The sequence below is a fragment of the Eulemur rufifrons genome, chromosome 8 (genome assembly GCF_041146395.1).
Source record: "Eulemur rufifrons isolate Redbay chromosome 8, OSU_ERuf_1, whole genome shotgun sequence".
In the NCBI taxonomy this organism is placed as follows: domain Eukaryota; kingdom Metazoa; phylum Chordata; class Mammalia; order Primates; family Lemuridae; genus Eulemur; species Eulemur rufifrons.
The window spans coordinates 109944399-109953655 of record NC_090990.1 but is presented as its reverse complement, the minus strand read 5'-3'; the positions used below and the strand labels follow the sequence as shown (position 1 = coordinate 109953655).

Here is a 9257-nt window from a genome sequence, read left to right as displayed (position 1 = left end):
GAAACAAAGAGATGATAGAATTGGTAGATTAGCGGACAAGGACTTCAAATCAGTTATTATAAATATATCCATGTACTTAAAAGAAAATGAATAAGATGACAAATGAAAGATATTAAAAAAAAGGAAAATACTGTAAGCAATCATATCAAAGTTCTTTTTCAGTAGCCTCCATCCCTACCTGCCCATGCTATAATTAGCCCTACAGCCTCTTTTTTATAAAGTTTTTTGTTTCATGTAACTTTGGATTTTTGGTTCTCTGTATGGGCATATTTTAAAATTGTCTTGAGAACATATCATATACAATCCTAAAGAAAGTTTGGTCTCTTCCGGTCCCAGGCTCTTCAACAGCCATGGGTTATGGTGTAGACATGGCCAAGTCCAAGAACCACACCACACACAACCAGTCCCGAAAGTGGCACAGAAATGGCATCAAGAAACCCCGATCACAAAGATATGAATCTCTTAAGGGGGTGGACCCCAAGTTCCTAAGGAACATGTGCTTTGCCAAGAAGCACAACAATAAGGGCCTGAAGAAGATGCAGGCCAACAACACGAAGGCCATGAGTGCACATGCTGAAGCTATCAAGGCCCTCGTAAAGCCCAAGGAGGTTAAGGCTAAGATCCCAAAGGGCATGAGCCACAAGCTCAGTCAACTTGCCTATATTGCCCACCCTAAGCTTGGGAAGCGTGCTCGTGTGTGCATTGCCAAGGGTCTCAGGCTCTGCCGGCCAAAGGCCAAGAATCAAACCAAGGCCCAGTCTAAGACCCAGTCTAAGGCCCAGTCCAAGGTCCAATACGTGGCTTCAGCTGCAGCACCAGCTTCAGTTCCAGCTCCAGCTCAGGCTCCCAAAGGTGCCCAGGCCCCCGCAAAGGCTCCAGAGTAGAGCCCTCTGTCTGCCAACATGAGGACAGAAGGACTGGTGTGACCCCTGGGCTGCTGTCTGCATGGGGCTGGGGTCCCCCTGTACTATTTGTACGAATAAACCTGAGGCAAAAAAAAAAAAAAGTTTGAAGTGACCTTGACAAGTGCCAGGGAAGTAGGGAGGTAGGTATGATTGTGATAGAACTCCAGATGCACTTCTGCCCTGAATTGACACTGTTTGTAGAAAGTATAAGACTTCCCGGTCTTTGAGCACAGGGCAGCTGGCTAGGGCTCAAGGAATGCACCAGGATATGTGTTCTCCAGGATACCTTGGTCTACCTGAGTGAGTAGCCCACCTGACCCTGAGGTCCAACAGTCCTCAGTCTCACTGGGACAGGTTCTCATAACTGCTGTTCATATTATCTTGTATTTTCCTCTTTTTAACCATTCCTTGGGAGCTTTAAGGGCACTTTTTAAGGTACCCTTCAAATTAAAAGAGAAATATTAATTAAAAGGAAAGTATTAGGCTGGGCGCAGTGGGAGGCCGAGGCAGGAGGATCGCTCGAGGTCAGGAGTTCGAGACCAGCCTGAGCAAGAGCGAGACCCCGTCTCTACTAAAAATAGAAAGAAATTATCTGGACAACTAAAAATATATATAGAAAAAATTAGCCGGGCATGGTGGCGCATGCCTATAATCCCAGCTACTCGGGAGGCTGAGGCAGAAGGATTGCTTGAGCCCAGGAATTTGAGGTTGCTATGAGCTAGGCTGACGCCACGGCACTCACTCTAGCCTGGGCAACAGAGTGAGACTCTGTCTCAAAAAAACAAAACAAAAAGGAAAGTACTAAAGTTCAAGAGCTCACTTGAAATATTTTTGAGAGTCTTTATCACAGCTCAGTTGGGTTTAGGTCAAATCAAGCAATTTAGGGTTCAAGGAGAAGGGCTGAATCTTCTCTCCTAGCTATGTGTCCTCATCAAAGAGGTACAGATTTTCCCTAAAGATGTTCATCCCATTAACATTGATCTCAAAGCTGAATTTTCAAATCTGAAATCTCCCCTATTATCAGCTTTTCTAAGCGTGTTCATATGGTGGAGAACTCATGGGGCCCACATTACTTTAGTCCATAGGTCATTTTAGTTCCTAAAACATTACTACTGGGCTTAAACTTTAAAATTTTAAATTATTGGACATATTTTTATTTAGAATCATTAACTGAAAACTCATTTATTTCTGCATTGCCCCATGCCAGTAAGGGAATTAGAGATCATGTTTTTAGCTACTCCCTGGATGAAAGAAAATAGAAACGTGGGTCTCAGTTGAGTGCACCAAGCTGTCATGCTCATATCTGGTGCCAGCTGGTCACCTGTTGACAGTGCCAGCAGAGAGCTTGGGGACTAAATCCATCCTGTCCCTCTACATCCAACGTCAATAGACCATCTCTATCAGAACACCTACTCCCTGTGCAAGCCACTTCATTAAATAGAAAACCTCTCTGCTTAAGTGATGTCTAGTTATCAGCTTTCATTTTAATACCCAACAAATTAAAAACTACATTAACTTTGAGGCAGTATCTTTCCATTCCGTGTTGTTTTAAGAGACACTCGTGTTCTTGCAACAGAGAACATTTTGCCTCACAAATGCACACAGTTGAAAGGACGATGATAAAAATAAAAACATAAAAACAAAAAGACTCACTTCAAATGTCTTTATTTTATTCTCAGTGGGCATGTCTCCACCATGAGAGGGATAGGGAGAGGAAAAAGAAAGCTGGTCACCAGGACACTGTAAACAGCAAATGACACATCATTAGGAACACAGTCATTTAACAGACCAGGCTGAGAATACATCATTAACAACCCAGACAGAAGATCATCATCTTCCATCATCATTTGAAATTAAAAAGTACCTCCAAAGGAATTGTTTACTGCTTTGCCCGCAAAAAGTGCTACAAACAGTAAACCAAAGAGACAAAGCAGCCTTTAGTGGATTGTTAGAGCACTTAAGGAGGTGTAAATTGTAATTAGCCATATGCTAGACTTTCACAGCCCAATAAGAAATATGCCTGATGGTGCAGCATTTCTGTGGCCCAGTTTTTCAGGTCAAAAGCAGGATGGCTGTTGAGTAAGGAATAACCCAAAAAGAAAAGCTACAAAACTATTCCATTCTCTGGTTTCAAACACAACAGATGAGACTCTTTCTGCACGATTGTGACAGCAGTCATGTTTCTGAGTTACCATATATGCCTAACAGGAGTTGCTGCCTTTGGAGTTGGGAGGGAAGGCCCCATTCAGCTAAAGTCCCAACCCTAAAATCACTGCGGATCTGGGGACACATCTACTCTGTTTACAAAGGAATCAGAGTGCAAATGTGTTATGAAAATAATGTTGTTTTATACTGATATTTCCAGATAAGAAAAAGTGGTTCAGAGATGGGGACCTATATATCAGAGAGTGATCTCAGGTGATGGGGGAAAAAAGCACAAACTTTTGAAAACGTGGTTCTATGTACTCTGCTGACTAAATGTGTGACTTTCAGTGTGTCCCTTTAGGATATTACTTAACCTCCCATGGCCTTAATTTGTCATTTTATACTATGGGGTTGGACTCAGTGATTTTTGGAAAATGGCACTTAAAATGTGTGTGTGTGTATGTGTGTGTGTGTGCGTGTATGTGAATGTGTGTATGAGTGCATCCTCTCCTATACCCTCATTTTTCTGAGAAATCCTATAACTTTCATTATATTTGCAAAAGGTTAAGGGACTAAAAAAGGTGAAGGAAGAATCTTGGCCATGGTGGATTAACAGTAGGAGTGGAAAATGAAACTGAGAATAGAATATTCAGTCTTGTGCTGGAACAGATAATTTACAGGATTTGATTTGCTCTGTTTGGCTGAGAATAAAACACTCTTCTTATGCAAATGAAGACTGATAAAGAAGATGAGTTTATATTGTTTAAAAATGCAATATGATCTTTTGGCTCAAATAGCTGTATGCCAGTAAATTAAGGATTAATTTGGTTCTGAAAATCATGCAAATTCTCTTTGTGAATTTGTGCATTAATGTAACTTTCTACTAAGTGATTTTCACTATAGGGAGATAAGATTTGGCTACATTCTTACGACAGATAAACATAGGAACAAGAGCGATTAGACCAAAGAAGACTTGATGGATACCACCCTCCTTTATAATCTACTTGGTTCATATTGCAATGTCTTGATTTGGGATTGATTTCAGAACGAGATAATAGAGCAAATGTGGAATTTTCATAATCTACAACACCCTCCTCCTTCTCCTTGCTTTCACCCCACCCATCCCATCCAGTACTGCTGCCAAGAGGAAAAAGTCTTCACAGTGTCACAGGGAGAGACTTTGCCTGGTTTAACACTGTATTCTTATCACTAGTGCCCAGCACAGAGCAATGCTCAGCAGCCATTTGTTGAATGAATTCTAATACTAATGATTTTCAGAATAGTTTAGGATTAGTGACTCCTCCTTTCTGAACCTGAGAAGAGCAAGTGTATGTATCAAACTTAATTCTCAGAAATCTACTTTGGTTTCCAAAAGCAATGTAAATTTCTGGTTTTAATTTATAAAGCCCAGTTGGGGTTGAGGCTCTTGATAGATTGGTTATCATCAGCGTCCTTGTGCAATACTCAACCAACTCACGTGGTTCAGGAAGGTCCAGTAAGCATCCATATTTTAATATTTTAAACTGTGAGGTATTTATTCCTGTATAGGGCAAATTTTCATCTATCTTACTGAATCATAACCTCAATTTATTGACCCCATGAATATAGCAAATTCATCATGTCAGTTTGCATTCCCTAGTTATATAACTCTCCCATGTAAGAAATAGCAGCAACAACAAAAACAGTAACAACGCTGATGTTTTCATTAAAGATGAGCACTCAGGAATGAATTTGTTGAATTAAATGAATGCTCTATTATCTAAACTCAGTGCCTCTTGGACAACATGTAAAATTGGACTCTTAGCAAGCAAAACACTCTATATCTAAATCCAAACATAATTAATGGCTAATTTTCCTCATATTTCATATCTCTCTACCTTTACTTCCTCAATTTTAGACCTAACCCTATTCATACTCTTTTGTTTTATTGCTAAGGTTTAAGACATGGAAATGGCCAATTTCTCCATATTAAATTTAGATCGGTTTTAATATGTTTTTCACCCACTTGACAATGTTTTTGGAATGATAGTTGTGTTGGTTTGGAAGACCAGATGACAGAGACTTGTCTATTTCACTGCTAATTCCACTTTCTTTTTGCTTCTCTTCCCTTTGTCTTTTGCTCTGTCCTCCCAGACATCTACCTACAAAATCTCCTGGCTCCCTTGTGATCTGTTTCTTCCCATGATATTCGCTGTGTTTATATCAATTTAATATTGACAGAGGTATTTGTATTTGGCTATCTTTATTAAGGTATGTTGCTGTGACAAACTAAATAAATTATTATCTCAGCACGAATGAAGGTTTATGCAGAGGGAGAAATGTTCTTCAGATTTTTTAAAAAGGCAGTACCTCTGGGTACATTTAGGCTGGTATAGAACACTGCTTTTCCAAGGATCTGAAACAATATGTAACATACATGAGGTCTATCATCTCACACACCAGATTTCAGTAGCCATCTGGGATACCAAATTGCTAATGAAACAAAAGACATGACACAGTGGTAAGGTGCACAGGTTTTGTAATTAAAAAAAAAAATGATAATGATTGATTATATTTGCAATTTACCAAGTAAAGTTAATCTTTTCTTCTCTCGTGGACCAAAGAGTATATATTTGATAGACACCAAATTCTAAACATTATTTTAATTTTTTTATCATTAAAAAAAACCGAAATGTGCATTATTTTTGAGCTATAAAAGAAAGATATAGGTACTATAAAATTATGGTAGAAAAGACTTAAAAAGAAAAATGAGGAAAAAATGGCTAGATGGGGAAAATATGCTCTCAAAATGGAACTCTTTGCTAAGAGCCACAGATGCAATACCTTGAACCTCTGGAGAGCTTTAATTAGGCCAGCTCTTCCTTGAGCGCATGCTCACAAGCTCTGGCGCTGACTGTAAATTAGGGCAACTAAATCCAGCAGGGGCCTGGGTGGGTTAAGGGGGAAGGGCAGAATCTTAAAGGGGCAATGACCATTTAAAAGAGCAATGTCTGCCAGCCCCACTATTTCTGGTATAGGACTCTCAAGCTGCCCCCACAAACCTACCCCACTTTCTGTGTTCCCTATCTCAGTTAACAGCACCTCCACTCTCCCAGTCTGGTTACAATGACTAAACATGGGAGTCATTCATGATTTCATGATTTCTCCTTTTTTGGGGCCTGGAAAATTAAATCTGTCAGTTTTTACAGATTTTACCTTAAACTTGACTCCCCTTCTCCATTCCTGTTATTGTTCTGGTTTAAGCCCTCATTGGGTCCTGCCTGGGCCATTAAAATAGTCTCTCAACTTGCTTTATATGCATTTTCCACTGCTGCCAAATATCTTTTAAAAATCACAGCACTCCAACTCAAAATACTTTAGTGGTTCCCCATCACCTGTAGGAAAAAGCTCTCTTTAGCACTGCATACCTGGCCTCTATCAACCCATGAGACCTCATTTCAGATACTCCCCAGGTTGCACTCTGTTCTCACAGTAATCAATTGCTTCTGGCATATGTGTCCTCATTTAAGGTAAATTAAACACTGAATATACAGAAGAGGTTTTGGCCCACTTAAAATATATGCTTTTGGAGAGTAAGATGAAATAATCCAATGTCTAATTAATACTTAATTTCTTATTTTAACTATATAAGATATAAAATATTAATTTATAATTTTTTTTACTCTAACACAGCATAATTTCAAAGAAAAATTCTCAAAAGTTAGAAACATGATTCTCTTACTAGTATAGAATCAACCCATGTCAAAGATTTTATTCCATCAGTAATTGATGAGGGAACAAGGAGGATGGCAAGCTGGTTCTAAGAGCATTTGAAGAAATCATTATTAATAGAAAAAAAGAATGCTAGAATAAGATTGCTACATTAGATACAAAACCAGTTAGTGTACCATAGGGCAATGAAGTCATAGATTCTCTCTCCTACTGAACATAATTATTTACATCTCTACCATACACACACACACACACACACACACATCTACAAGTTGACATGTGACTTCACAGTGTCTGGGCTTTTATTAATGGTAAATATCAAAGTCAAACAAAGGTAAATTCTCCTACAGAATTAAATAATCCTGGACAGACCTGTTAAGGCTTCATTACTAAATCGAAAGAACGTACCATCCTCTTCTTGCTTTCTTATTATTTCTAAGTTTAGGATAATTTTTCTTAAATCAAAAAACTTCACATGAGTCTTCTACATCAGTGTTTTTGGTACCATGATAGTCACTTCTTGAGTCAATTAACAAAGTTTTCCAGAACATAACATCTTTATATCCTTCTAGGTTTTCTCAGATAAAGTACTCTTGGAATTTTGTGTAGGTTCTTATATGGTTTGAAAAGAAGATAGATATATTAAAATAATTATAAATACTGTAGAAAGTATAAAGTTATATGGATGTTAAAAATGGAGGAGTAGCTACCAAAATAATAACGTAATTTGTACATTATTAATAATAATCTCCAAATAGCAAGAGAGAGAGGCAGTATAAAGATAGCTTTAAAAATCCAACAGAAAGGAAAGAGAAAGAAGATGGTAAATAGAAAACACAAAATAAGCTGGTAGAAATAATTTCTGATATAACACTCATAATAGATACAATGGATTTAACTCACCTATTAAAAAACAGAGACTACCAAATTGGATGGAAAAACTGTCCTCCTTTCATAAACATGCCGCTATGGTCTGAATGCTGGTGTCTGTCTTAATCTGTTTGTGCTGTTGTAACAGAATACCACAGATTTGGTAATTTATAAAGAAAAGAAATTTATTTCTCACAGTTCTGGAGGCTAGGAAGTCTAAGATCAAGTCACTGGCAGGTTTGCTGTCTGGTGAGGGCTGCCTCGTTCAGAGGAGAGGAACACTATGTCCACACAAGGCAGAAGGAGGAAGGGCAAAGGGGCAAAGAACTCCATTGTCATGCCATTTTATAAGGGCACCCTATAAGGGCTTGGCCCTCATGACTCAATCACATCCCAAAGTCTACACCTCCCAATATTACACTGAGGACATATAAATTTTGGAGGGGACACATTCAAACCATAGCATTCTGCCCCTTAGCCCTCCCCAAATTCTTTGCCTTCTCATATACAAAATACATTCATTTCATCTCAATACCCCCAAACTCTTAAGTCATTCCAGCATCAACTTTAAAGTCTAAAGTCCAGAGTGTCACCTAGATATCATCTAAATCAGATATAGGGGGAGACTCAAGGCACAATTCATCCTGAGGCAAACTGTTCTCTAGCTGTGAACCTGTGAAATCAAACAAGTTATGTGCTTTCAAACTCCAGTGGTGGACAGGCATAGGATAGACATTCTCATTCTAAAAGGGAGCAACAGGCAGGAAGAAAGGGGTAACAGGTCCTAAGTAAGTCCAAAACCCAACAGGGCAACCCTGCCCATGGCATTGCTAGGCACAGCCCTCACCTCAGCTCTCACAGGTTGGAGTTGGCTACACACCTCCCAATACTATTGCATTGAGGACACTGGAATTTTGGAGAGGACACAATGAAACAATGGCAGTGCTCCCCCCAAGTTCATATGTTAGAACCTATTATCAAATGTGATGGTATTAAGAGGTGTGGCCTTTGAGAGGTGATTAAGTCATGAGGGCTCCACCTTCATGAATGGGATTAGTGCCCTCATAACAGGCTCCAGAGAGCTCCCTTGTCTCCTGCAGCCATGTAAGGATGCAGCAAGAAGGTGCCATCTTTGAAGCAGAGAACAAGCTCTCATCAGACAGCTAGTCTACTGGTGCCTTGCTCTTGGACTCCCCAGCCTCCAGAACTGTGAGCAATAAATTTCTATTGTTTATAAATTACCTAGTCTAAGGTGTTTTGCTATAGGGGTCTAAAAGACTAAGACATGCCTAAAATAGAAAGAAACTGAAAGGATGAAAAAAAAGATGACGTAAGAATATACATATTACAAGGAAAATACAAATAACAGAAAATGTGACGCAGCAATATTGATATAGATAAAACAAAAATTGAGATAAAAATCATTTTAAAATGTTATTTCATCATGATAAAAAGAATTACTTAATTTTATGGACATACAGAGATAAAAAGAGAACTTGATAAACTCAAAAATGATAATAGGCCGGGTGCGGTGGCTCACGCCTGTAATCCTAGCACTCTGGGAGGCCGAGGTGGGTGGATCGCTCGAGGTCAGGAGTTCGAGACCAGCCTGAGCAAGAGCGAGAC

General features: G+C 39.1%; 1 pseudogene; it reads left to right on the top strand.

The window, feature by feature from the left end:
• The first annotated feature begins 344 nt into the window (after positions 1-344).
• Positions 345-960, top strand: LOC138390094 (large ribosomal subunit protein eL29 pseudogene; annotated as a pseudogene).
• Positions 961-9257: the final 8297 nt, after the last annotated feature.